The following is a 25,285-nucleotide window of genomic DNA, read 5'->3' on the forward strand; positions in this document are numbered from 1 at the left end:
CCTATCTGCTCGGCCCTCCCCCTCTCTTCCCAGTCCCCCAATGGACTGGCCTTTGAGGCACCTGCAGGCATTGTGCACTCGGACACCACTGCCCGGCCTTCCCAAGTTGTCCAGCGGTCTCCCTGGTGGTCTAGTGGTTAGGATTCGGCGCTCTCACCGCCGCGGCCCGGGTTCGATTCCCGGTCAGGGAAGAGAGGCTTTTACTGAATGACATTTTTACAGAAATTCAAACAACTGCGTCTCAAAAAATATTTCTTTCAAATGTAGCTTCACTCACAGGCAATAGCGGCGTGGCTCCCCTGGCGGTAACTCCAAGCATCTTTTCAGCATGGTCCCTTACCGGAAGCTGTCGCCGCTAGAAGTGGGCCTGTGCCCCAAAAAGGAAGCTTTCTTTCTTCCAAAGCTGTAGAGAAAATATTAGTCCTGTCGCCCTGCCAAAGCCGAGCTCGCCCACCATCCCTAGCCTCATCAGACCAAGACCTTGCCCGGGACCCTGGGGCAGAGGGCTGCAGAAATGGTTGCGTACCGGTTTGGAGGAGAAAAGCAGGGGAGGGAGGGGTCGTAGCTGCTTGATTTGCATACAGAGCTGTGGTCTGCTGGGAAAGTGCAGCCTTTGGAGCTTGGCAAAGGCTTCGCAAGGGGCCCGAGCATTGCCCTCGCCCCGTTTGTTGACAGGTTCTCCTTCTATGGGCTGAAGGGCCCTGTAGCCTGATTTGAGGTTGGACGCTCTATTATTCACAGGGGTGTACCGGGCCTAGACGGTGACTGGCTGACCCGTCAGGGCATCGCCCGTTTGGAAGCCCGTTTCGGAAGCGGAGGCGGGAATCCCTGCCCAATTTTCTTTTGGGGTGGTAGGGCTGTTGGCGGGGTTGCACAAGCTCTGCCAACTTTGGCGGCTTAAGCTTGGGATGCGAGGGACATGGTACAAAAATGCAAAGGTTTTCCAGGAAAAGAGTCTACGGGCAACGATTCCTTGTTGCTCTTTTCAGGTGAACTCAAGCCTCAGGGCTTTGAGGTAGGGGCACTGCCTACAGACAGCAGGAAAGGGCTTGTGCGAAGCTGCTGCCGCATTTAGGTAAGAAGAGTAAAAACCTGTACCAGGAGTGGGGCTCGAACCCACGCGGACACTTGTCCATTGGATCTTAAGTCCAACGCCTTAACCACTCGGCCATCCTGGTGAGCTGCTGCAAAGGGCTTCGAATTGAATCTTTGCTGTTTCAGCAGCAGGCGAACAAGTGGAAAACCAGCCCAGAGTGCCCCCTGCAGGAGGTTGGATGGAATTGGCTTGCGAGCGGCAAACGTCTCTCACTTAACAGCATTACAATAGCCTCCAGCTGACTGCAAGTACGGTTGCGGAAACCTCCCGGGTGCTGCAGTCGTTTCCCCGGTGGCCTAGTGGTGAGGATTTGGTGCTTTCACTGCCACGGGCCTGGCTTCGAGTCCCCGACCAGAGTGTGTGCTTTGAGTAAAGGTGGTCTAGGGCAGTCCAGAGGCAGGCTGAGCCTCGAAGGCTGGTGCAGGCCTTGGTGTGCGAGCCCGAAAAAAGGGCAGCTCCTATGTCATCCCTTCTTGCCCTCCGGCACTTGCTGTACAAGCAAAGCCCCCTTTGAACTCTGCATGGTAACCCTGCTGTGTCTCGCAGGCAATCATGGCCTGCCGCCTTTTAATAAACGTGCTCTCCCACGAAGCAGTTCTCCTAAGGAGGGTTAGTTGTGAGTGTGCATCTTCAGCGGCAGCCTCTAGGGGGAGCTTCAGCACTGACCCACAAAAGCTCATAGCGAGGAAGGCTGTCCTTTCAGGAGAGCAAGACAGGAATATCAGCGCTTGGAAGTGAAAGCGCAAACGTTCCCAAAGTGATGCTGTCTTCAATCTCTAAGCTCCCCTTTTCGCAGACCATCACAAGTGTTTTTGTTTTCTTTCTTTCTTTCTTTATTTCTTTATTTATTAGCAGAAACGGCCCCCGAAGACCTGCAGGCACTGGTGCCCATTGTAGCAGAGGCCCTCAGCCTTTGGACTCGGACGCCACCATCTGAGCGACACGCAACGGGGTGCACCCACCGTCCCTGGTGGTCTAGTGGTTAGGATTCGGCGCTCTCACCGCCGCGGCCCGGGTTCGATTCCCGGTCAGGGAAGGAGCTCTTTTAACAACTGACATTTTTATTTACAGCAATGCAGTTAACTGGCGACCGGAAATCTTGCTCCCAGATGCAGATTTGCGTGCACAAAATGGAGGAAGTGCCCTCAGCGCGACGCAAAACGTGTTTATGGCAGAGTCCCATTCATTCTCCTGTCGCTGCGGAAAGACTGCCCTTGACGCAAAAAAGGCAGCTTCCTTTTTCACCGCTGGAGAGAACCTATCTGCTCGGCCCTCCCCCTCTCTTCCCAGTCCCCCAATGGACTGGCCTTTGAGGCACCTGCAGGCATTGTGCACTCGGACACCACTGCCAGGCCTTCCCGAGCTGTCCAGCGGTCTCCCTGGTGGTCTAGTGGTTAGGATTCGGCGCTCTCATCGCCGCGGCCCGGGTTCGATTCCCGGTCAGGGAAGAGAGGCTTTTACTGAATGACATTTTTACAGAAATTCAAACAACTGCGTCTCAAAAAATATTTCTTTCAAATGTAGCTTCACTCACAGGCAATAGCGGCGTGGCTCCCCTGGCGGTAACTCCAAGCATCTTTTCAGCATGGTCCCTTACCGGAAGCTGTCGCCGCTAGAAGTGGGCCTGTGCCCCAAAAAGGAAGCTTTCTTTCTTCCAAAGCTGTAGAGAAAATATTAGTCCTGTCGCCCTGCCAAAGCCGAGCTCGCCCACCATCCCTAGCCTCATCAGACCAAGACCTTGCCCGGGACCCTGGGGCAGAGGGCTGCAGAAATGGTTGCGTACCGGTTTGGAGGAGAAAAGCAGGGGAGGGAGGGGTCGTAGCTGCTTGATTTGCATACAGAGCTGTGGTCTGCTGGGAAAGTGCAGCCTTTGGAGCTTGGCAAAGGCTTCGCAAGGGGCCCGAGCATTGCCCTCGCCCCGTTTGTTGACAGGTTCTCCTTCTATGGGCTGAAGGGCCCTGTAGCCTGATTTGAGGTTGGACGCTCTATTATTCACAGGGGTGTACCGGGCCTAGACGGTGACTGGCTGACCCGTCAGGGCATCGCCCGTTTGGAAGCCCGTTTCGGAAGCGGAGGCGGGAATCCCTGCCCAATTTTCTTTTGGGGTGGTAGGGCTGTTGGCGGGGTTGCACAAGCTCTGCCAACTTTGGCGGCTTAAGCTTGGGATGCGAGGGACATGGTACAAAAATGCAAAGGTTTTCCAGGAAAAGAGTCTACGGGCAACGATTCCTTGTTGCTCTTTTCAGGTGAACTCAAGCCTCAGGGCTTTGAGGTAGGGGCACTGCCTACAGACAGCAGGAAAGGGCTTGTGCGAAGCTGCTGCCGCATTTAGGTAAGAAGAGTAAAAACCTGTACCAGGAGTGGGGCTCGAACCCACGCGGACACTTGTCCATTGGATCTTAAGTCCAACGCCTTAACCACTCGGCCATCCTGGTGAGCTGCTGCAAAGGGCTTCGAATTGAATCTTTGCTGTTTCAGCAGCAGGCGAACAAGTGGAAAACCAGCCCAGAGTGCCCCCTGCAGGAGGTTGGATGGAATTGGCTTGCGAGCGGCAAACGTCTCTCACTTAACAGCATTACAATAGCCTCCAGCTGACTGCAAGTACGGTTGCGGAAACCTCCCGGGTGCTGCAGTCGTTTCCCCGGTGGCCTAGTGGTGAGGATTTGGTGCTTTCACTGCCACGGGCCTGGCTTCGAGTCCCCGACCAGAGTGTGTGCTTTGAGTAAAGGTGGTCTAGGGCAGTCCAGAGGCAGGCTGAGCCTCGAAGGCTGGTGCAGGCCTTGGTGTGCGAGCCCGAAAAAAGGGCAGCTCCTATGTCATCCCTTCTTGCCCTCCGGCACTTGCTGTACAAGCAAAGCCCCCTTTGAACTCTGCATGGTAACCCTGCTGTGTCTCGCAGGCAATCATGGCCTGCCGCCTTTTAATAAACGTGCTCTCCCACGAAGCAGTTCTCCTAAGGAGGGTTAGTTGTGAGTGTGCATCTTCAGCGGCAGCCTCTAGGGGGAGCTTCAGCACTGACCCACAAAAGCTCATAGCGAGGAAGGCTGTCCTTTCAGGAGAGCAAGACAGGAATATCAGCGCTTGGAAGTGAAAGCGCAAACGTTCCCAAAGTGATGCTGTCTTCAATCTCTAAGCTCCCCTTTTCGCAGACCATCACAAGTGTTTTTGTTTTCTTTCTTTCTTTCTTTCTTTATTTCTTTATTTATTTATTTATTAGCAGAAACGGCCCCCGAAGACCTGCAGGCACTGGTGCCCATTGTAGCAGAGGCCCTCAGCCTTTGGACTCGGACGCCACCATCTGAGCGACACGCAACGGGGTGCACCCACCGTCCCTGGTGGTCTAGTGGTTAGGATTCACCGCCGCGGCCCGGGTTCGATTCCCGGTCAGGGAAGGAGCTCTTTTAACAACTGACATTTTTATTTACAGCAATGCAGTTAACTGGCGACCGGAAATCTTGCTCCCAGATGCAGATTTGCGTGCACAAAATGGAGGAAGTGCCCTCAGCGCGACGCAAAACGTGTTTATGGCAGAGTCCCATTCATTCTCCTGTCGCTGCGGAAAGACTGCCCTTGACGCAAAAAAGGCAGCTTCCTTTTTCACCGCTGGAGAGAACCTATCTGCTCGGCCCTCCCCCTCTCTTCCCAGTCCCCCAATGGACTGGCCTTTGAGGCACCTGCAGGCATTGTGCACTCGGACACCACTGCCCGGCCTTCCCGAGCTGTCCAGCGGTCTCCCTTGTGGTCTAGTGGTTAGGATTCGGCGCTCTCACCGCCGCGGCCCGGGTTCGACTCCCGGTCAGGGAAGAGAGGCTTTTACTGAATGACATTTTTACAGAAATTCAAACAACTGCGTCTCAAAAAATATTTCTTTCAAATGTAGCTTCACTCACAGGCAATAGCGGCGTGGCTCCCCTGGCGGTAACTCCAAGCATCTTTTCAGCATGGTCCCTTACCGGAAGCTGTCGCCGCTAGAAGTGGGCCTGTGCCCCAAAAAGGAAGCTTTCTTTCTTCCAAAGCTGTAGAGAAAATATTAGTCCTGTCGCCCTGCCAAAGCCGAGCTCGCCCACCATCCCTAGCCTCATCAGACCAAGACCTTGCCCGGGACCCTGGGGCAGAGGGCTGCAGAAATGGTTGCGTACCGGTTTGGAGGAGAAAAGCAGGGGAGGGAGGGGTCGTAGCTGCTTGATTTGCATACAGAGCTGTGGTCTGCTGGGAAAGTGCAGCCTTTGGAGCTTGGCAAAGGCTTCGCAAGGGGCCCGAGCATTGCCCTCGCCCCGTTTGTTGACAGGTTCTCCTTCTATGGGCTGAAGGGCCCTGTAGCCTGATTTGAGGTTGGACGCTCTATTATTCACAGGGGTGTACCGGGCCTAGACGGTGACTGGCTGACCCGTCAGGGCATCGCCCGTTTGGAAGCCCGTTTCGGAAGCGGAGGCGGGAATCCCTGCCCAATTTTCTTTTGGGGTGGTAGGGCTGTTGGCGGGGTTGCACAAGCTCTGCCAACTTTGGCGGCTTAAGCTTGGGATGCGAGGGACATGGTACAAAAATGCAAAGGTTTTCCAGGAAAAGAGTCTACGGGCAACGATTCCTTGTTGCTCTTTTCAGGTGAACTCAAGCCTCAGGGCTTTGAGGTAGGGGCACTGCCTACAGACAGCAGGAAAGGGCTTGTGCGAAGCTGCTGCCGCATTTAGGTAAGAAGAGTAAAAACCTGTACCAGGAGTGGGGCTCGAACCCACGCGGACACTTGTCCATTGGATCTTAAGTCCAACGCCTTAACCACTCGGCCATCCTGGTGAGCTGCTGCAAAGGGCTTCGAATTGAATCTTTGCTGTTTCAGCAGCAGGCGAACAAGTGGAAAACCAGCCCAGAGTGCCCCCTGCAGGAGGTTGGATGGAATTGGCTTGCGAGCGGCAAACGTCTCTCACTTAACAGCATTACAATAGCCTCCAGCTGACTGCAAGTACGGTTGCGGAAACCTCCCGGGTGCTGCAGTCGTTTCCCCGGTGGCCTAGTGGTGAGGATTTGGTGCTTTCACTGCCACGGGCCTGGCTTCGAGTCCCCGACCAGAGTGTGTGCTTTGAGTAAAGGTGGTCTAGGGCAGTACAGAGGCAGGCTGAGCCTCGAAGGCTGGTGCAGGCCTTGGTGTGCGAGCCCGAAAAAAGGGCAGCTCCTATGTCATCCCTTCTTGCCCTCCGGCACTTGCTGTACAAGCAAAGCCCCCTTTGAACTCTGCATGGTAACCCTGCTGTGTCTCGCAGGCAATCATGGCCTGCCGCCTTTTAATAAACGTGCTCTCCCACGAAGCAGTTCTCCTAAGGAGGGTTAGTTGTGAGTGTGCATCTTCAGCGGCAGCCTCTAGGGGGAGCTTCAGCACTGACCCACAAAAGCTCATAGCGAGGAAGGCTGTCCTTTCAGGAGAGCAAGACAGGAATATCAGCGCTTGGAAGTGAAAGCGCAAACGTTCCCAAAGTGATGCTGTCTTCAATCTCTAAGCTCCCCTTTTCGCAGACCATCACAAGTGTTTTTGTTTTCTTTCTTTCTTTCTTTATTTCTTTATTTATTAGCAGAAACGGCCCCCGAAGACCTGCAGGCACTGGTGCCCATTGTAGCAGAGGCCCTCAGCCTTTGGACTCGGACGCCACCATCTGAGCGACACGCAACGGGGTGCACCCACCGTCCCTGGTGGTCTAGTGGTTAGGATTCGGCGCTCTCACCGCCGCGGCCCGGGTTCGATTCCCGGTCAGGGAAGGAGCTCTTTTAACAACTGACATTTTTATTTACAGCAATGCAGTTAACTGGCGACCGGAAATCTTGCTCCCAGATGCAGATTTGCGTGCACAAAATGGAGGAAGTGCCCTCAGCGCGACGCAAAACGTGTTTATGGCAGAGTCCCATTCATTCTCCTGTCGCTGCGGAAAGACTGCCCTTGACGCAAAAAAGGCAGCTTCCTTTTTCACCGCTGGAGAGAACCTATCTGCTCGGCCCTCCCCCTCTCTTCCCAGTCCCCCAATGGACTGGCCTTTGAGGCACCTGCAGGCATTGTGCACTCGGACACCACTGCCCGGCCTTCCCGAGTTGTCCAGCGGTCTCCCTGGTGGTCTAGTGGTTAGGATTCGGCGCTCTCACCGCCGCGGCCCGGGTTCGATTCCCGGTCAGGGAAGAGAGGCTTTTACTGAATGACATTTTTACAGAAATTCAAACAACTGCGTCTCAAAAAATATTTCTTTCAAATGTAGCTTCACTCACAGGCAATAGCGGCGTGGCTCCCCTGGCGGTAACTCCAAGCATCTTTTCAGCATGGTCCCTTACCGGAAGCTGTCGCCGCTAGAAGTGGGCCTGTGCCCCAAAAAGGAAGCTTTCTTTCTTCCAAAGCTGTAGAGAAAATATTAGTCCTGTCGCCCTGCCAAAGCCGAGCTCGCCCACCATCCCTAGCCTCATCAGACCAAGACCTTGCCCGGGACCCTGGGGCAGAGGGCTGCAGAAATGGTTGCGTACCGGTTTGGAGGAGAAAAGCAGGGGAGGGAGGGGTCGTAGCTGCTTGATTTGCATACAGAGCTGTGGTCTGCTGGGAAAGTGCAGCCTTTGGAGCTTGGCAAAGGCTTCGCAAGGGGCCCGAGCATTGCCCTCGCCCCGTTTGTTGACAGGTTCTCCTTCTATGGGCTGAAGGGCCCTGTAGCCTGATTTGAGGTTGGACGCTCTATTATTCACAGGGGTGTACCGGGCCTAGACGGTGACTGGCTGACCCGTCAGGGCATCGCCCGTTTGGAAGCCCGTTTCGGAAGCGGAGGCGGGAATCCCTGCCCAATTTTCTTTTGGGGTGGTAGGGCTGTTGGCGGGGTTGCACAAGCTCTGCCAACTTTGGCGGCTTAAGCTTGGGATGCGAGGGACATGGTACAAAAATGCAAAGGTTTTCCAGGAAAAGAGTCTACGGGCAACGATTCCTTGTTGCTCTTTTCAGGTGAACTCAAGCCTCAGGGCTTTGAGGTAGGGGCACTGCCTACAGACAGCAGGAAAGGGCTTGTGCGAAGCTGCTGCCGCATTTAGGTAAGAAGAGTAAAAACCTGTACCAGGAGTGGGGCTCGAACCCACGCGGACACTTGTCCATTGGATCTTAAGTCCAACGCCTTAACCACTCGGCCATCCTGGTGAGCTGCTGCAAAGGGCTTCGAATTGAATCTTTGCTGTTTCAGCAGCAGGCGAACAAGTGGAAAACCAGCCCAGAGTGCCCCCTGCAGGAGGTTGGATGGAATTGGCTTGCGAGCGGCAAACGTCTCTCACTTAACAGCATTACAATAGCCTCCAGCTGACTGCAAGTACGGTTGCGGAAACCTCCCGGGTGCTGCAGTCGTTTCCCCGGTGGCCTAGTGGTGAGGATTTTGTGCTTTCACTGCCACGGGCCTGGCTTCGAGTCCCCGACCAGAGTGTGTGCTTTGAGTAAAGGTGGTCTAGGGCAGTCCAGAGGCAGGCTGAGCCTCGAAGGCTGGTGCAGGCCTTGGTGTGCGAGCCCGAAAAAAGGGCAGCTCCTATGTCATCCCTTCTTGCCCTCCGGCACTTGCTGTACAAGCAAAGCCCCCTTTGAACTCTGCATGGTAACCCTGCTGTGTCTCGCAGGCAATCATGGCCTGCCGCCTTTTAATAAACGTGCTCTCCCACGAAGCAGTTCTCCTAAGGAGGGTTAGTTGTGAGTGTGCATCTTCAGCGGCAGCCTCTAGGGGGAGCTTCAGCACTGACCCACAAAAGCTCATAGCGAGGAAGGCTGTCCTTTCAGGAGAGCAAGACAGGAATATCAGCGCTTGGAAGTGAAAGCGCAAACGTTCCCAAAGTGATGCTGTCTTCAATCTCTAAGCTCCCCTTTTCGCAGACCATCACAAGTGTTTTTGTTTTCTTTCTTTCTTTCTTTCTTTATTTCTTTATTTATTTATTTATTAGCAGAAACGGCCCCCGAAGACCTGCAGGCACTGGTGCCCATTGTAGCAGAGGCCCTCAGCCTTTGGACTCGGACGCCACCATCTGAGCGACACGCAACGGGGTGCACCCACCGTCCCTGGTGGTCTAGTGGTTAGGATTCGGCGCTCTCACCGCCGCGGCCCGGGTTCGATTCCCGGTCAGGGAAGGAGCTCTTTTAACAACTGACATTTTTATTTACAGCAATGCAGTTAACTGGCGACCGGAAATCTTGCTCCCAGATGCAGATTTGCGTGCACAAAATGGAGGAAGTGCCCTCAGCGCGACGCAAAACGTGTTTATGGCAGAGTCCCATTCATTCTCCTGTCGCTGCGGAAAGACTGCCCTTGACGCAAAAAAGGCAGCTTCCTTTTTCACCGCTGGAGAGAACCTATCTGCTCGGCCCTCCCCCTCTCTTCCCAGTCCCCCAATGGACTGGCCTTTGAGGCACCTGCAGGCATTGTGCACTCGGACACCACTGCCAGGCCTTCCCGAGCTGTCCAGCGGTCTCCCTGGTGGTCTAGTGGTTAGGATTCGGCGCTCTCATCGCCGCGGCCCGGGTTCGATTCCCGGTCAGGGAAGAGAGGCTTTTACTGAATGACATTTTTACAGAAATTCAAACAACTGCGTCTCAAAAAATATTTCTTTCAAATGTAGCTTCACTCACAGGCAATAGCGGCGTGGCTCCCCTGGCGGTAACTCCAAGCATCTTTTCAGCATGGTCCCTTACCGGAAGCTGTCGCCGCTAGAAGTGGGCCTGTGCCCCAAAAAGGAAGCTTTCTTTCTTCCAAAGCTGTAGAGAAAATATTAGTCCTGTCGCCCTGCCAAAGCCGAGCTCGCCCACCATCCCTAGCCTCATCAGACCAAGACCTTGCCCGGGACCCTGGGGCAGAGGGCTGCAGAAATGGTTGCGTACCGGTTTGGAGGAGAAAAGCAGGGGAGGGAGGGGTCGTAGCTGCTTGATTTGCATACAGAGCTGTGGTCTGCTGGGAAAGTGCAGCCTTTGGAGCTTGGCAAAGGCTTCGCAAGGGGCCCGAGCATTGCCCTCGCCCCGTTTGTTGACAGGTTCTCCTTCTATGGGCTGAAGGGCCCTGTAGCCTGATTTGAGGTTGGACGCTCTATTATTCACAGGGGTGTACCGGGCCTAGACGGTGACTGGCTGACCCGTCAGGGCATCGCCCGTTTGGAAGCCCGTTTCGGAAGCGGAGGCGGGAATCCCTGCCCAATTTTCTTTTGGGGTGGTAGGGCTGTTGGCGGGGTTGCACAAGCTCTGCCAACTTTGGCGGCTTAAGCTTGGGATGCGAGGGACATGGTACAAAAATGCAAAGGTTTTCCAGGAAAAGAGTCTACGGGCAACGATTCCTTGTTGCTCTTTTCAGGTGAACTCAAGCCTCAGGGCTTTGAGGTAGGGGCACTGCCTACAGACAGCAGGAAAGGGCTTGTGCGAAGCTGCTGCCGCATTTAGGTAAGAAGAGTAAAAACCTGTACCAGGAGTGGGGCTCGAACCCACGCGGACACTTGTCCATTGGATCTTAAGTCCAACGCCTTAACCACTCGGCCATCCTGGTGAGCTGCTGCAAAGGGCTTCGAATTGAATCTTTGCTGTTTCAGCAGCAGGCGAACAAGTGGAAAACCAGCCCAGAGTGCCCCCTGCAGGAGGTTGGATGGAATTGGCTTGCGAGCGGCAAACGTCTCTCACTTAACAGCATTACAATAGCCTCCAGCTGACTGCAAGTACGGTTGCGGAAACCTCCCGGGTGCTGCAGTCGTTTCCCCGGTGGCCTAGTGGTGAGGATTTGGTGCTTTCACTGCCACGGGCCTGGCTTCGAGTCCCCGACCAGAGTGTGTGCTTTGAGTAAAGGTGGTCTAGGGCAGTCCAGAGGCAGGCTGAGCCTCGAAGGCTGGTGCAGGCCTTGGTGTGCGAGCCCGAAAAAAGGGCAGCTCCTATGTCATCCCTTCTTGCCCTCCGGCACTTGCTGTACAAGCAAAGCCCCCTTTGAACTCTGCATGGTAACCCTGCTGTGTCTCGCAGGCAATCATGGCCTGCCGCCTTTTAATAAACGTGCTCTCCCACGAAGCAGTTCTCCTAAGGAGGGTTAGTTGTGAGTGTGCATCTTCAGCGGCAGCCTCTAGGGGGAGCTTCAGCACTGACCCACAAAAGCTCATAGCGAGGAAGGCTGTCCTTTCAGGAGAGCAAGACAGGAATATCAGCGCTTGGAAGTGAAAGCGCAAACGTTCCCAAAGTGATGCTGTCTTCAATCTCTAAGCTCCCCTTTTCGCAGACCATCACAAGTGTTTTTGTTTTCTTTCTTTCTTTCTTTCTTTATTTCTTTATTTATTTATTTATTAGCAGAAACGGCCCCCGAAGACCTGCAGGCACTGGTGCCCATTGTAGCAGAGGCCCTCAGCCTTTGGACTCGGACGCCACCATCTGAGCGACACGCAACGGGGTGCACCCACCGTCCCTGGTGGTCTAGTGGTTAGGATTCACCGCCGCGGCCCGGGTTCGATTCCCGGTCAGGGAAGGAGCTCTTTTAACAACTGACATTTTTATTTACAGCAATGCAGTTAACTGGCGACCGGAAATCTTGCTCCCAGATGCAGATTTGCGTGCACAAAATGGAGGAAGTGCCCTCAGCGCGACGCAAAACGTGTTTATGGCAGAGTCCCATTCATTCTCCTGTCGCTGCGGAAAGACTGCCCTTGACGCAAAAAAGGCAGCTTCCTTTTTCACCGCTGGAGAGAACCTATCTGCTCGGCCCTCCCCCTCTCTTCCCAGTCCCCCAATGGACTGGCCTTTGAGGCACCTGCAGGCATTGTGCACTCGGACACCACTGCCCGGCCTTCCCGAGCTGTCCAGCGGTCTCCCTTGTGGTCTAGTGGTTAGGATTCGGCGCTCTCACCGCCGCGGCCCGGGTTCGACTCCCGGTCAGGGAAGAGAGGCTTTTACTGAATGACATTTTTACAGAAATTCAAACAACTGCGTCTCAAAAAATATTTCTTTCAAATGTAGCTTCACTCACAGGCAATAGCGGCGTGGCTCCCCTGGCGGTAACTCCAAGCATCTTTTCAGCATGGTCCCTTACCGGAAGCTGTCGCCGCTAGAAGTGGGCCTGTGCCCCAAAAAGGAAGCTTTCTTTCTTCCAAAGCTGTAGAGAAAATATTAGTCCTGTCGCCCTGCCAAAGCCGAGCTCGCCCACCATCCCTAGCCTCATCAGACCAAGACCTTGCCCGGGACCCTGGGGCAGAGGGCTGCAGAAATGGTTGCGTACCGGTTTGGAGGAGAAAAGCAGGGGAGGGAGGGGTCGTAGCTGCTTGATTTGCATACAGAGCTGTGGTCTGCTGGGAAAGTGCAGCCTTTGGAGCTTGGCAAAGGCTTCGCAAGGGGCCCGAGCATTGCCCTCGCCCCGTTTGTTGACAGGTTCTCCTTCTATGGGCTGAAGGGCCCTGTAGCCTGATTTGAGGTTGGACGCTCTATTATTCACAGGGGTGTACCGGGCCTAGACGGTGACTGGCTGACCCGTCAGGGCATCGCCCGTTTGGAAGCCCGTTTCGGAAGCGGAGGCGGGAATCCCTGCCCAATTTTCTTTTGGGGTGGTAGGGCTGTTGGCGGGGTTGCACAAGCTCTGCCAACTTTGGCGGCTTAAGCTTGGGATGCGAGGGACATGGTACAAAAATGCAAAGGTTTTCCAGGAAAAGAGTCTACGGGCAACGATTCCTTGTTGCTCTTTTCAGGTGAACTCAAGCCTCAGGGCTTTGAGGTAGGGGCACTGCCTACAGACAGCAGGAAAGGGCTTGTGCGAAGCTGCTGCCGCATTTAGGTAAGAAGAGTAAAAACCTGTACCAGGAGTGGGGCTCGAACCCACGCGGACACTTGTCCATTGGATCTTAAGTCCAACGCCTTAACCACTCGGCCACCCTGGTGAGCTGCTGCAAAGGGCTTCGAATTGAATCTTTGCTGTTTCAGCAGCAGGCGAACAAGTGGAAAACCAGCCCAGAGTGCCCCCTGCAGGAGGTTGGATGGAATTGGCTTGCGAGCGGCAAACGTCTCTCACTTAACAGCATTACAATAGCCTCCAGCTGACTGCAAGTACGGTTGCGGAAACCTCCCGGGTGCTGCAGTCGTTTCCCCGGTGGCCTAGTGGTGAGGATTTGGTGCTTTCACTGCCACGGGCCTGGCTTCGAGTCCCCGACCAGAGTGTGTGCTTTGAGTAAAGGTGGTCTAGGGCAGTACAGAGGCAGGCTGAGCCTCGAAGGCTGGTGCAGGCCTTGGTGTGCGAGCCCGAAAAAAGGGCAGCTCCTATGTCATCCCTTCTTGCCCTCCGGCACTTGCTGTACAAGCAAAGCCCCCTTTGAACTCTGCATGGTAACCCTGCTGTGTCTCGCAGGCAATCATGGCCTGCCGCCTTTTAATAAACGTGCTCTCCCACGAAGCAGTTCTCCTAAGGAGGGTTAGTTGTGAGTGTGCATCTTCAGCGGCAGCCTCTAGGGGGAGCTTCAGCACTGACCCACAAAAGCTCATAGCGAGGAAGGCTGTCCTTTCAGGAGAGCAAGACAGGAATATCAGCGCTTGGAAGTGAAAGCGCAAACGTTCCCAAAGTGATGCTGTCTTCAATCTCTAAGCTCCCCTTTTCGCAGACCATCACAAGTGTTTTTGTTTTCTTTCTTTCTTTCTTTATTTCTTTATTTATTAGCAGAAACGGCCCCCGAAGACCTGCAGGCACTGGTGCCCATTGTAGCAGAGGCCCTCAGCCTTTGGACTCGGACGCCACCATCTGAGCGACACGCAACGGGGTGCACCCACCGTCCCTGGTGGTCTAGTGGTTAGGATTCGGCGCTCTCACCGCCGCGGCCCGGGTTCGATTCCCGGTCAGGGAAGGAGCTCTTTTAACAACTGACATTTTTATTTACAGCAATGCAGTTAACTGGCGACCGGAAATCTTGCTCCCAGATGCAGATTTGCGTGCACAAAATGGAGGAAGTGCCCTCAGCGCGACGCAAAACGTGTTTATGGCAGAGTCCCATTCATTCTCCTGTCGCTGCGGAAAGACTGCCCTTGACGCAAAAAAGGCAGCTTCCTTTTTCACCGCTGGAGAGAACCTATCTGCTCGGCCCTCCCCCTCTCTTCCCAGTCCCCCAATGGACTGGCCTTTGAGGCACCTGCAGGCATTGTGCACTCGGACACCACTGCCCGGCCTTCCCAAGTTGTCCAGCGGTCTCCCTGGTGGTCTAGTGGTTAGGATTCGGCGCTCTCACCGCCGCGGCCCGGGTTCGATTCCCGGTCAGGGAAGAGAGGCTTTTACTGAATGACATTTTTACAGAAATTCAAACAACTGCGTCTCAAAAAATATTTCTTTCAAATGTAGCTTCACTCACAGGCAATAGCGGCGTGGCTCCCCTGGCGGTAACTCCAAGCATCTTTTCAGCATGGTCCCTTACCGGAAGCTGTCGCCGCTAGAAGTGGGCCTGTGCCCCAAAAAGGAAGCTTTCTTTCTTCCAAAGCTGTAGAGAAAATATTAGTCCTGTCGCCCTGCCAAAGCCGAGCTCGCCCACCATCCCTAGCCTCATCAGACCAAGACCTTGCCCGGGACCCTGGGGCAGAGGGCTGCAGAAATGGTTGCGTACCGGTTTGGAGGAGAAAAGCAGGGGAGGGAGGGGTCGTAGCTGCTTGATTTGCATACAGAGCTGTGGTCTGCTGGGAAAGTGCAGCCTTTGGAGCTTGGCAAAGGCTTCGCAAGGGGCCCGAGCATTGCCCTCGCCCCGTTTGTTGACAGGTTCTCCTTCTATGGGCTGAAGGGCCCTGTAGCCTGATTTGAGGTTGGACGCTCTATTATTCACAGGGGTGTACCGGGCCTAGACGGTGACTGGCTGACCCGTCAGGGCATCGCCCGTTTGGAAGCCCGTTTCGGAAGCCGTGAGGAAGCGGAGGCGGGAATCCCTGCCCAATTTTCTTTTGGGGTGGTAGGGCTGTTGGCGGGGTTGCACAAGCTCTGCCAACTTTGGCGGCTTAAGCTTGGGATGCGAGGGACATGGTACAAAAATGCAAAGGTTTTCCAGGAAAAGAGTCTACGGGCAACGATTCCTTGTTGCTCTTTTCAGGTGAACTCAAGCCTCAGGGCTTTGAGGTAGGGGCACTGCCTACAGACAGCAGGAAAGGGCTTGTGCGAAGCTGCTGCCGCATTTAGGTAAGAAGAGTAAAAACCTGTACCAGGAGTGGGGCTCGAACCCACGCGGACACTTGTCCATTGGATCTTAAGTCCAACGCCTTAACCACTCGGCCATCCTGGTGAGCTGCTGCAAAGGGCTTCGAATTGAATCTTTGCTGTTTCAGCAGCAGGCGAACAAGTGGAAAACCAGCCCAGAGTGCCCCCTGCAGGAGGTTGGATGGAATTGGCTTGCGAGCGGCAAACGTCTCTCACTTAACAGCATTACAATAGCCTCCAGCTGACTGCAAGTACGGTTGCGGAAACCTCCCGGGTGCTGCAGTCGTTTCCCCGGTGGCCTAGTGGTGAGGATTTGGTGCTTTCACTGCCACGGGCCTGGCTTCGAGTCCCCGACCAGAGTGTGTGCTTTGAGTAAAGGTGGTCTAGGGCAGTCCAGAGGCAGGCTGAGCCTCGAAGGCTGGTGCAGGCCTTGGTGTGCGAGCCCGAAAAAAGGGCAGCTCCTATGTCATCCCTTCTTGCCCTCCGGCACTTGCTGTACAAGCAAAGCCCCCTTTGAACTCTGCATGGTAACCCTGCTGTGTCTCGCAGGCAATCATGGCCTGCCGCCTTTTAATAAACGTGCTCTCCCACGAAGCAGTTCTCCTAAGGAGGGTTAGTTGTGAGTGTGCATCTTCAGCGGCAGCCTCTAGGGGGAGCTTCAGCACTGACCCACAAAAGCTCATAGCGAGGAAGGCTGTCCTTTCAGGAGAGCAAGACAGGAATATCAGCGCTTGGAAGTGAAAGCGCAAACGTTCCCAAAGTGATGCTGTCTTCAATCTCTAAGCTCCCCTTTTCGCAGACCATCACAAGTGTTTTTGTTTTCTTTCTTTCTTTCTTTCTTTCTTTATTTCTTTATTTATTAGCAGAAACGGCCCCCGAAGACCTGCAGGCACTGGTGCCCATTGTAGCAGAGGCCCTCAGCCTTTGGACTCGGACGCCACCATCTGAGCGACACGCAACGGGGTGCACCCACCGTCCCTGGTGGTCTAGTGGTTAGGATTCGGCGCTCTCACCGCCACGGCCCGGGTTCGATTCCCGGTCAGGGAAGGAGCTCTTTTAACAACTGACATTTTTATTTACAGCAATGCAGTTAACTGGCGACCGGAAATCTTGCTCCCAGATGCAGATTTGCGTGCACAAAATGGAGGAAGTGCCCTCAGCGCGACGCAAAACGTGTTTATGGCAGAGTCCCATTCATTCTCCTGTCGCTGCGGAAAGACTGCCCTTGACGCAAAAAAGGCAGCTTCCTTTTTCACCGCTGGAGAGAACCTATCTGCTCGGCCCTCCCCCTCTCTTCCCAGTCCCCCAATGGACTGGCCTTTGAGGCACCTGCAGGCATTGTGCACTCGGACACCACTGCCCGGCCTTCCCGAGCTGTCCAGCGGTCTCCCTGGTGGTCTAGTGGTTAGGATTCGGCGCTCTCACCGCCGCGGCCCGGGTTCGATTCCCGGTCAGGGAAGAGAGGCTTTTACTGAATGACATTTTTACAGAAATTCAAACAACTGCGTCTCAAAAAATATTTCTTTCAAATGTAGCTTCACTCACAGGCAATAGCGGCGTGGCTCCCCTGGCGGTAACTCCAAGCATCTTTTCAGCATGGTCCCTTACGGAAGCTGTCGCCGCTAGAAGTGGGCCTGTGCCCCAAAAAGGAAGCTTTCTTTCTTCCAAAGCTGTAGAGAAAATATTAGTCCTGTCGCCCTGCCAAAGCCGAGCTCGCCCACCATCCCTAGCCTCATCAGACCAAGACCTTGCCCGGGACCCTGGGGCAGAGGGCTGCAGAAATGGTTGCGTACCGGTTTGGAGGAGAAAAGCAGGGGAGGGAGGGGTCGTAGCTGCTTGATTTGCATACAGAGCTGTGGTCTGCTGGGAAAGTGCAGCCTTTGGAGCTTGGCAAAGGCTTCGCAAGGGGCCCGAGCATTGCCCTCGCCCCGTTTGTTGACAGGTTCTCCTTCTATGGGCTGAAGGGCCCTGTAGCCTGATTTGAGGTTGGACGCTCTATTATTCACAGGGGTGTACCGGGCCTAGACGGTGACTGGCTGACCCGTCAGGGCATCGCCCGTTTGGAAGCCCGTTTCGGAAGCGGAGGCGGGAATCCCTGCCCAATTTTCTTTTGGGGTGGTAGGGCTGTTGGCGGGGTTGCACAAGCTCTGCCAACTTTGGCGGCTTAAGCTTGGGATGCGAGGGACATGGTACAAAAATGCAAAGGTTTTCCAGGAAAAGAGTCTACGGGCAACGATTCCTTGTTGCTCTTTTCAGGTGAACTCAAGCCTCAGGGCTTTGAGGTAGGGGCACTGCCTACAGACAGCAGGAAAGGGCTTGTGCGAAGCTGCTGCCGCATTTAGGTAAGAAGAGTAAAAACCTGTACCAGGAGTGGGGCTCGAACCCACGCGGACACTTGTCCATTGGATCTTAAGTCCAACGCCTTAACCACTCGGCCATCCTGGTGAGCTGCTGCAAAGGGCTTCGAATTGAATCTTTGCTGTTTCAGCAGCAGGCGAACAAGTGGAAAACCAGCCCAGAGTGCCCCCTGCAGGAGGTTGGATGGAATTGGCTTGCGAGCGGCAAACGTCTCTCGCTTAACAGCATTACAATAGCCTCCAGCTGACTGCAAGTACGGTTGCGGAAACCTCCCGGGTGCTGCAGTCGTTTCCCCGGTGGCCTAGTGGTGAGGATTTGGTGCTTTCACTGCCACGGGCCTGGCTTCGAGTCCCCGACCAGAGTGTGTGCTTTGAGTAAAGGTGGTCTAGGGCAGTCCAGAGGCAGGCTGAGCCTCGAAGGCTGGTGCAGGCCTTGGTGTGCGAGCCCGAAAAAAGGGCAGCTCCTATGTCATCCCTTCTTGCCCTCCGGCACTTGCTGTACAAGCAAAGCCCCCTTTGAACTCTGCATGGTAACCCTGCTGTGTCTCGCAGGCAATCATGGCCTGCGGCCTTTTAATAAACGTGCTCTCCCACGAAGCAGTTCTCCTAAGGAGGGTTAGTTGTGAGTGTGCATCTTCAGCGGCAGCCTCTAGGGGGAGCTTCAGCACTGACCCACAAAAGCTCATAGCGAGGAAGGCTGTCCTTTCAGGAGAGCAAGACAGGAATATCAGCGCTTGGAAGTGAAAGCGCAAACGTTCCCAAAGTGATGCTGTCTTCAATCTCTAAGCTCCCCTTTTCGCAGACCATCACAAGTGTTTTTGTTTTCTTTCTTTCTTTCTTTCTTTCTTTATTTCTTTATTTATTTATTTATTAGCAGAAACGGCCCCCGAAGACCTGCAGGCACTGGTGCCCATTGTAGCAGAGGCCCTCAGCCTTTGGACTCGGACGCCACCATCTGAGCGACACGCAACGGGGTGCACCCACCGTCCCGGGTGGTCTAGTGGTTAGGCCCGGGTTCGATTCCCGGTCAGGGAAGGAGCTCTTTTAACAACTGACATTTTTATTTACAGCAATGCAGTTAACTGGCGACCGGAAATCTTGCTCCCAGATGCAGATTTGCGTGCACAAAATGGAGGAAGTGCCCTCAGCGCGACGCAAAACGTGTTTATGGCAGAGTCCCATTCATTCTCCTGTCGCTGCGGAAAGACTGCCCTTGACGCAAAAAAGGCAGCTTCCTTTTTCACCGCTGGAGAGAACCTATCTGCTCGGCCCTCCCCCTCTCTTCCCAGTCCCCCAATGGACTGGCCTTTGAGGCACCTGCAGGCATTGTGCACTCGGACACCACTGCCCGGCCTTCCCGAGCTGTCCAGCGGTCTCCCTGGTGGTCTAGTGGTTAGGATTCGGCGCTCTCACCGCCGCGGCCCGGGTTCGATTCCCGGTCAGGGAAGAGAGGCTTTTACTGAATGACATTTTTACAGAAATTCAAACAACTGCGTCTCAAAAAATATTTCTTTCAAATGTAGCTTCACTCACAGGCAATAGCGGCGTGGCTCCCCTGGCGGTAACTCCAAGCATCTTTTCAGCATGGTCCCTTACCGGAAGCTGTCGCCGCTAGAAGTGGGCCTGTGCCCCAAAAAGGAAGCTTTCTTTCTTCCAAAGCTGTAGAGAAAATATTAGTCCTGTCGCCCTGCCAAAGCCGAGCTCGCCCACCATCCCTAGCCTCATCAGACCAAGACCTTGCCCGGGACCCTGGGGCAGAGGGCTGCAGAAATGGTTGCGTACCGGTTTGGAGGAGAAAAGCAGGGGAGGGAGGGGTCGTAGCTGCTTGATTTGCATACAGAGCTGTGGTCTGCTGGGAAAGTGCAGCCTTTGGAGCTTGGCAAAGGCTTCGCAAGGGGCCCGAGCATTGCCCTCGCCCCGTTTGTTGACAGGTTCTCCTTCTATGGGCTGAAGGGCCCTGTAGCCTGATTTGAGGTTGGACGCTCTATTATTCACAGGGGTGTACCGGGCCTAGACGGTGACTGGCTGACCCGTCAGGGCATCGCCCGTTTGGAAGCCCGTTTCGGAAGCGGAGGCGGGAATCCCTGCCCAATTTTCTTTTGGGGTGGTAGGGCTGTTGGCGGGGTTGCACAAGCTCTGCCAACTTTGGCGGCTTAAGCTTGGGATGCGAGGGACATGGTACAAAAATGCAAAGGTTTTCCAGGAAAAGAGTCTACGGGCAACGATTCCTTGTTGCTCTTTTCAGGTGAACTCAAGCCTCAGGGCTTTGAGGTAGGGGCACTGCCTACAGACAGCAGGAAAGGGCTTGTGCGAAGCTGCTGCCGCATTTAGGTAAGAAGAGTAAAAACCTGTACCAGGAGTGGGGCTCGAACCCACGCGGACACTTGTCCATTGGATCTTAAGTCCAACGCCTTAACCACTCGGCCATCCTGGTGAGCTGCTGCAAAGGGCTTCGAATTGAATCTTTGCTGTTTCAGCAGCAGGCGAACAAGTGGAAAACCAGCCCAGAGTGCCCCCTGCAGGAGGTTGGATGGAATTGGCTTGCGAGCGGCAAACGTCTCTCACTTAACAGCATTACAATAGCCTCCAGCTGACTGCAAGTACGGTTGCGGAAACCTCCCGGGTGCTGCAGTCGTTTCCCCGGTGGCCTAGTGGTGAGGATTTGGTGCTTTCACTGCCACGGGCCTGGCTTCGAGTCCCCGACCAGAGTGTGTGCTTTGAGTAAAGGTGGTCTAGGGCAGTCCAGAGGCAGGCTGAGCCTCGAAGGCTGGTGCAGGCCTTGGTGTGCGAGCCCGAAAAAAGGGCAGCTCCTATGTCATCCCTTCTTGCCCTCCGGCACTTGCTGTACAAGCAAAGCCCCCTTTGAACTCTGCATGGTAACCCTGCTGTGTCTCGCAGGCAATCATGGCCTGCCGCCTTTTAATAAACGTGCTCTCCCACGAAGCAGTTCTCCTAAGGAGGGTTAGTTGTGAGTGTGCATCTTCAGCGGCAGCCTCTAGGGGGAGCTTCAGCACTGACCCACAAAAGCTCATAGCGAGGAAGGCTGTCCTTTCAGGAGAGCAAGACAGGAATATCAGCGCTTGGAAGTGAAAGCGCAAACGTTCCCAAAGTGATGCTGTCTTCAATCTCTAAGCTCCCCTTTTCGCAGACCATCACAAGTGTTTTTGTTTTCTTTCTTTCTTTCTTTCTTTATTTCTTTATTTATTTATTTATTAGCAGAAACGGCCCCCGAAGACCTGCAGGCACTGGTGCCCATTGTAGCAGAGGCCCTCAGCCTTTGGACTCGGACGCCACCATCTGAGCGACACGCAACGGGGTGCACCCACCGTCCCTGGTGGTCTAGTGGTTAGGATTCGGCGCTCTCACCGCCACGGCCCGGGTTCGATTCCCGGTCAGGGAAGGAGCTCTTTTAACAACTGACATTTTTATTTACAGCAATGCAGTTAACTGGCGACCGGAAATCTTGCTCCCAGATGCAGATTTGCGTGCACAAAATGGAGGAAGTGCCCTCAGCGCGACGCAAAACGTGTTTATGGCAGAGTCCCATTCATTCTCCTGTCGCTGCGGAAAGACTGCCCTTGACGCAAAAAAGGCAGCTTCCTTTTTCACCGCTGGAGAGAACCTATCTGCTCGGCCCTCCCCCTCTCTTCCCAGTCCCCCAATGGACTGGCCTTTGAGGCACCTGCAGGCATTGTGCACTCGGACACCACTGCCCGGCCTTCCCGAGCTGTCCAGCGGTCTCCCTGGTGGTCTAGTGGTTAGGATTCGGCGCTCTCACCGCCGCGGCCCGGGTTCGATTCCCGGTCAGGGAAGAGAGGCTTTTACTGAATGACATTTTTACAGAAATTCAAACAACTGCGTCTCAAAAAATATTTCTTTCAAATGTAGCTTCACTCACAGGCAATAGCGGCGTGGCTCCCCTGGCGGTAACTCCAAGCATCTTTTCAGCATGGTCCCTTACGGAAGCTGTCGCCGCTAGAAGTGGGCCTGTGCCCCAAAAAGGAAGCTTTCTTTCTTCCAAAGCTGTAGAGAAAATATTAGTCCTGTCGCCCTGCCAAAGCCGAGCTCGCCCACCATCCCTAGCCTCATCAGACCAAGACCTTGCCCGGGACCCTGGGGCAGAGGGCTGCAGAAATGGTTGCGTACCGGTTTGGAGGAGAAAAGCAGGGGAGGGAGGGGTCGTAGCTGCTTGATTTGCATACAGAGCTGTGGTCTGCTGGGAAAGTGCAGCCTTTGGAGCTTGGCAAAGGCTTCGCAAGGGGCCCGAGCATTGCCCTCGCCCCGTTTGTTGACAGGTTCTCCTTCTATGGGCTGAAGGGCCCTGTAGCCTGATTTGAGGTTGGACGCTCTATTATTCACAGGGGTGTACCGGGCCTAGACGGTGACTGGCTGACCCGTCAGGGCATCGCCCGTTTGGAAGCCCGTTTCGGAAGCGGAGGCGGGAATCCCTGCCCAATTTTCTTTTGGGGTGGTAGGGCTGTTGGCGGGGTTGCACAAGCTCTGCCAACTTTGGCGGCTTAAGCTTGGGATGCGAGGGACATGGTACAAAAATGCAAAGGTTTTCCAGGAAAAGAGTCTACGGGCAACGATTCCTTGTTGCTCTTTTCAGGTGAACTCAAGCCTCAGGGCTTTGAGGTAGGGGCACTGCCTACAGACAGCAGGAAAGGGCTTGTGCGAAGCTGCTGCCGCATTTAGGTAAGAAGAGTAAAAACCTGTACCAGGAGTGGGGCTCGAACCCACGCGGACACTTGTCCATTGGATCTTAAGTCCAACGCCTTAACCACTCGGCCATCCTGGTGAGCTGCTGCAAAGGGCTTCGAATTGAATCTTTGCTGTTTCAGCAGCAGGCGAACAAGTGGAAAACCAGCCCAGAGTGCCCCCTGCAGGAGGTTGGATGGAATTGGCTTGCGAGCGGCAAACGTCTCTCGCTTAACAGCATTACAATAGCCTCCAGCTGACTGCAAGTACGGTTGCGGAAACCTCCCGGGTGCTGCAGTCGTTTCCCCGGTGGCCTAGTGGTGAGGATTTGGTGCTTTCACTGCCACGGGCCTGGCTTCGAGTCCCCGACCAGAGTGTGTGCTTTGAGTAAAGGTGGTCTAGGGCAGTCCAGAGGCAGGCTGAGCCTCGAAGGCTGGTGCAGGCCTTGGTGTGCGAGCCCGAAAAAAGGGCAGCTCCTATGTCATCCCTTCTTGCCCTCCGGCACTTGCTGTACAAGCAAAGCCCCCTTTGAACTCTGCATGGTAACCCTGCTGTGTCTCGCAGGCAATCATGGCCTGCGGCCTTTTAATAAACGTGCTCTCCCACGAAGCAGTTCTCCTAAGGAGGGTTAGTTGTGAGTGTGCATCTTCAGCGGCAGCCTCTAGGGGGAGCTTCAGCACTGACCCACAAAAGCTCATAGCGAGGAAGGCTGTCCTTTCAGGAGAGCAAGACAGGAATATCAGCGCTTGGAAGTGAAAGCGCAAACGTTCCCAAAGTGATGCTGTCTTCAATCTCTAAGCTCCCCTTTTCGCAGACCATCACAAGTGTTTTTGTTTTCTTTCTTTCTTTCTTTCTTTCTTTATTTCTTTATTTATTTATTTATTAGCAGAAACGGCCCCCGAAGACCTGCAGGCACTGGTGCCCATTGTAGCAGAGGCCCTCAGCCTTTGGACTCGGACGCCACCATCTGAGCGACACGCAACGGGGTGCACCCACCGTCCCGGGTGGTCTAGTGGTTAGGCCCGGGTTCGATTCCCGGTCAGGGAAGGAGCTCTTTTAACAACTGACATTTTTATTTACAGCAATGCAGTTAACTGGCGACCGGAAATCTTGCTCCCAGATGCAGATTTGCGTGCACAAAATGGAGGAAGTGCCCTCAGCGCGACGCAAAACGTGTTTATGGCAGAGTCCCATTCATTCTCCTGTCGCTGCGGAAAGACTGCCCTTGACGCAAAAAAGGCAGCTTCCTTTTTCACCGCTGGAGAGAACCTATCTGCTCGGCCCTCCCCCTCTCTTCCCAGTCCCCCAATGGACTGGCCTTTGAGGCACCTGCAGGCATTGTGCACTCGGACACCACTGCCCGGCCTTCCCGAGCTGTCCAGCGGTCTCCCTGGTGGTCTAGTGGTTAGGATTCGGCGCTCTCACCGCCGCGGCCCGGGTTCGATTCCCGGTCAGGGAAGAGAGGCTTTTACTGAATGACATTTTTACAGAAATTCAAACAACTGCGTCTCAAAAAATATTTCTTTCAAATGTAGCTTCACTCACAGGCAATAGCGGCGTGGCTCCCCTGGCGGTAACTCCAAGCATCTTTTCAGCATGGTCCCTTACCGGAAGCTGTCGCCGCTAGAAGTGGGCCTGTGCCCCAAAAAGGAAGCTTTCTTTCTTCCAAAGCTGTAGAGAAAATATTAGTCCTGTCGCCCTGCCAAAGCCGAGCTCGCCCACCATCCCTAGCCTCATCAGACCAAGACCTTGCCCGGGACCCTGGGGCAGAGGGCTGCAGAAATGGTTGCGTACCGGTTTGGAGGAGAAAAGCAGGGGAGGGAGGGGTCGTAGCTGCTTGATTTGCATACAGAGCTGTGGTCTGCTGGGAAAGTGCAGCCTTTGGAGCTTGGCAAAGGCTTCGCAAGGGGCCCGAGCATTGCCCTCGCCCCGTTTGTTGACAGGTTCTCCTTCTATGGGCTGAAGGGCCCTGTAGCCTGATTTGAGGTTGGACGCTCTATTATTCACAGGGGTGTACCGGGCCTAGACGGTGACTGGCTGACCCGTCAGGGCATCGCCCGTTTGGAAGCCCGTTTCGGAAGCGGAGGCGGGAATCCCTGCCCAATTTTCTTTTGGGGTGGTAGGGCTGTTGGCGGGGTTGCACAAGCTCTGCCAACTTTGGCGGCTTAAGCTTGGGATGCGAGGGACATGGTACAAAAATGCAAAGGTTTTCCAGGAAAAGAGTCTACGGGCAACGATTCCTTGTTGCTCTTTTCAGGTGAACTCAAGCCTCAGGGCTTTGAGGTAGGGGCACTGCCTACAGACAGCAGGAAAGGGCTTGTGCGAAGCTGCTGCCGCATTTAGGTAAGAAGAGTAAAAACCTGTACCAGGAGTGGGGCTCGAACCCACGCGGACACTTGTCCATTGGATCTTAAGTCCAACGCCTTAACCACTCGGCCATCCTGGTGAGCTGCTGCAAAGGGCTTCGAATTGAATCTTTGCTGTTTCAGCAGCAGGCGAACAAGTGGAAAACCAGCCCAGAGTGCCCCCTGCAGGAGGTTGGATGGAATTGGCTTGCGAGCGGCAAACGTCTCTCACTTAACAGCATTACAATAGCCTCCAGCTGACTGCAAGTACGGTTGCGGAAACCTCCCGGGTGCTGCAGTCGTTTCCCCGGTGGCCTAGTGGTGAGGATTTGGTGCTTTCACTGCCACGGGCCTGGCTTCGAGTCCCCGACCAGAGTGTGTGCTTTGAGTAAAGGTGGTCTAGGGCAGTCCAGAGGCAGGCTGAGCCTCGAAGGCTGGTGCAGGCCTTGGTGTGCGAGCCCGAAAAAAGGGCAGCTCCTATGTCATCCCTTCTTGCCCTCCGGCACTTGCTGTACAAGCAAAGCCCCCTTTGAACTCTGCATGGTAACCCTGCTGTGTCTCGCAGGCAATCATGGCCTGCCGCCTTTTAATAAACGTGCTCTCCCACGAAGCAGTTCTCCTAAGGAGGGTTAGTTGTGAGTGTGC

At 54.7% G+C, this 25,285-nt stretch overlaps 28 non-coding genes across 28 annotated transcripts; 17 read left to right on the forward strand and 11 right to left on the reverse strand.

The window, feature by feature from the left end:
• The first annotated feature begins 119 nt into the window (after positions 1 to 119).
• Positions 120 to 191, forward strand: TRNAE-CUC (transfer RNA glutamic acid (anticodon CUC)). Its single transcript has one exon. It is a non-coding gene; the product is annotated as a tRNA-Glu (tRNA).
• Positions 192 to 1,095: 904 nt separating this feature from the next.
• TRNAL-UAA (transfer RNA leucine (anticodon UAA)) lies at positions 1,096 to 1,178 on the reverse strand. Its single transcript has one exon. It is a non-coding gene; the product is annotated as a tRNA-Leu (tRNA).
• Positions 1,179 to 2,060: 882 nt separating this feature from the next.
• TRNAE-CUC (transfer RNA glutamic acid (anticodon CUC)) lies at positions 2,061 to 2,132 on the forward strand. Its single transcript has one exon. It is a non-coding gene; the product is annotated as a tRNA-Glu (tRNA).
• Positions 2,133 to 2,472: 340 nt separating this feature from the next.
• TRNAE-CUC (transfer RNA glutamic acid (anticodon CUC)) lies at positions 2,473 to 2,544 on the forward strand. The gene has a single exon. It is a non-coding gene; the product is annotated as a tRNA-Glu (tRNA).
• Positions 2,545 to 3,448: 904 nt separating this feature from the next.
• On the reverse strand, positions 3,449 to 3,531 carry TRNAL-UAA (transfer RNA leucine (anticodon UAA)). Its single transcript has one exon. It is a non-coding gene; the product is annotated as a tRNA-Leu (tRNA).
• Positions 3,532 to 4,828: 1,297 nt separating this feature from the next.
• TRNAE-CUC (transfer RNA glutamic acid (anticodon CUC)) lies at positions 4,829 to 4,900 on the forward strand. Its single transcript has one exon. It is a non-coding gene; the product is annotated as a tRNA-Glu (tRNA).
• A 904-nt stretch (positions 4,901 to 5,804) lies between these two features.
• TRNAL-UAA (transfer RNA leucine (anticodon UAA)) lies at positions 5,805 to 5,887 on the reverse strand. Its single transcript has one exon. It is a non-coding gene; the product is annotated as a tRNA-Leu (tRNA).
• Positions 5,888 to 6,769: 882 nt separating this feature from the next.
• TRNAE-CUC (transfer RNA glutamic acid (anticodon CUC)) lies at positions 6,770 to 6,841 on the forward strand. Its single transcript has one exon. It is a non-coding gene; the product is annotated as a tRNA-Glu (tRNA).
• Positions 6,842 to 7,181: 340 nt separating this feature from the next.
• On the forward strand, positions 7,182 to 7,253 carry TRNAE-CUC (transfer RNA glutamic acid (anticodon CUC)). The gene has a single exon. It is a non-coding gene; the product is annotated as a tRNA-Glu (tRNA).
• Positions 7,254 to 8,157: 904 nt separating this feature from the next.
• Positions 8,158 to 8,240, reverse strand: TRNAL-UAA (transfer RNA leucine (anticodon UAA)). Its single transcript has one exon. It is a non-coding gene; the product is annotated as a tRNA-Leu (tRNA).
• An 894-nt stretch (positions 8,241 to 9,134) lies between these two features.
• TRNAE-CUC (transfer RNA glutamic acid (anticodon CUC)) lies at positions 9,135 to 9,206 on the forward strand. The gene has a single exon. It is a non-coding gene; the product is annotated as a tRNA-Glu (tRNA).
• A 340-nt stretch (positions 9,207 to 9,546) lies between these two features.
• Positions 9,547 to 9,618, forward strand: TRNAE-CUC (transfer RNA glutamic acid (anticodon CUC)). Its single transcript has one exon. It is a non-coding gene; the product is annotated as a tRNA-Glu (tRNA).
• Positions 9,619 to 10,522: 904 nt separating this feature from the next.
• TRNAL-UAA (transfer RNA leucine (anticodon UAA)) lies at positions 10,523 to 10,605 on the reverse strand. The gene has a single exon. It is a non-coding gene; the product is annotated as a tRNA-Leu (tRNA).
• Positions 10,606 to 11,902: 1,297 nt separating this feature from the next.
• On the forward strand, positions 11,903 to 11,974 carry TRNAE-CUC (transfer RNA glutamic acid (anticodon CUC)). The gene has a single exon. It is a non-coding gene; the product is annotated as a tRNA-Glu (tRNA).
• Positions 11,975 to 12,878: 904 nt separating this feature from the next.
• Positions 12,879 to 12,961, reverse strand: TRNAL-UAA (transfer RNA leucine (anticodon UAA)). The gene has a single exon. It is a non-coding gene; the product is annotated as a tRNA-Leu (tRNA).
• An 882-nt stretch (positions 12,962 to 13,843) lies between these two features.
• TRNAE-CUC (transfer RNA glutamic acid (anticodon CUC)) lies at positions 13,844 to 13,915 on the forward strand. Its single transcript has one exon. It is a non-coding gene; the product is annotated as a tRNA-Glu (tRNA).
• A 340-nt stretch (positions 13,916 to 14,255) lies between these two features.
• On the forward strand, positions 14,256 to 14,327 carry TRNAE-CUC (transfer RNA glutamic acid (anticodon CUC)). The gene has a single exon. It is a non-coding gene; the product is annotated as a tRNA-Glu (tRNA).
• Positions 14,328 to 15,242: 915 nt separating this feature from the next.
• Positions 15,243 to 15,325, reverse strand: TRNAL-UAA (transfer RNA leucine (anticodon UAA)). The gene has a single exon. It is a non-coding gene; the product is annotated as a tRNA-Leu (tRNA).
• An 890-nt stretch (positions 15,326 to 16,215) lies between these two features.
• On the forward strand, positions 16,216 to 16,287 carry TRNAE-CUC (transfer RNA glutamic acid (anticodon CUC)). Its single transcript has one exon. It is a non-coding gene; the product is annotated as a tRNA-Glu (tRNA).
• Positions 16,288 to 16,627: 340 nt separating this feature from the next.
• On the forward strand, positions 16,628 to 16,699 carry TRNAE-CUC (transfer RNA glutamic acid (anticodon CUC)). Its single transcript has one exon. It is a non-coding gene; the product is annotated as a tRNA-Glu (tRNA).
• A 903-nt stretch (positions 16,700 to 17,602) lies between these two features.
• On the reverse strand, positions 17,603 to 17,685 carry TRNAL-UAA (transfer RNA leucine (anticodon UAA)). The gene has a single exon. It is a non-coding gene; the product is annotated as a tRNA-Leu (tRNA).
• Positions 17,686 to 18,972: 1,287 nt separating this feature from the next.
• On the forward strand, positions 18,973 to 19,044 carry TRNAE-CUC (transfer RNA glutamic acid (anticodon CUC)). Its single transcript has one exon. It is a non-coding gene; the product is annotated as a tRNA-Glu (tRNA).
• A 904-nt stretch (positions 19,045 to 19,948) lies between these two features.
• Positions 19,949 to 20,031, reverse strand: TRNAL-UAA (transfer RNA leucine (anticodon UAA)). Its single transcript has one exon. It is a non-coding gene; the product is annotated as a tRNA-Leu (tRNA).
• An 894-nt stretch (positions 20,032 to 20,925) lies between these two features.
• Positions 20,926 to 20,997, forward strand: TRNAE-CUC (transfer RNA glutamic acid (anticodon CUC)). The gene has a single exon. It is a non-coding gene; the product is annotated as a tRNA-Glu (tRNA).
• A 340-nt stretch (positions 20,998 to 21,337) lies between these two features.
• On the forward strand, positions 21,338 to 21,409 carry TRNAE-CUC (transfer RNA glutamic acid (anticodon CUC)). The gene has a single exon. It is a non-coding gene; the product is annotated as a tRNA-Glu (tRNA).
• A 903-nt stretch (positions 21,410 to 22,312) lies between these two features.
• TRNAL-UAA (transfer RNA leucine (anticodon UAA)) lies at positions 22,313 to 22,395 on the reverse strand. The gene has a single exon. It is a non-coding gene; the product is annotated as a tRNA-Leu (tRNA).
• Positions 22,396 to 23,682: 1,287 nt separating this feature from the next.
• TRNAE-CUC (transfer RNA glutamic acid (anticodon CUC)) lies at positions 23,683 to 23,754 on the forward strand. The gene has a single exon. It is a non-coding gene; the product is annotated as a tRNA-Glu (tRNA).
• A 904-nt stretch (positions 23,755 to 24,658) lies between these two features.
• On the reverse strand, positions 24,659 to 24,741 carry TRNAL-UAA (transfer RNA leucine (anticodon UAA)). The gene has a single exon. It is a non-coding gene; the product is annotated as a tRNA-Leu (tRNA).
• Between the last annotated feature and the right edge of the window lie 544 nt (positions 24,742 to 25,285).

The sequence above is a fragment of the Ambystoma mexicanum genome, chromosome 5p (assembly GCF_040938575.1).
Source record: "Ambystoma mexicanum isolate Mex_15411 chromosome 5p, UKY_AmexF1_1, whole genome shotgun sequence".
In the NCBI taxonomy this organism is placed as follows: domain Eukaryota; kingdom Metazoa; phylum Chordata; class Amphibia; order Caudata; family Ambystomatidae; genus Ambystoma; species Ambystoma mexicanum.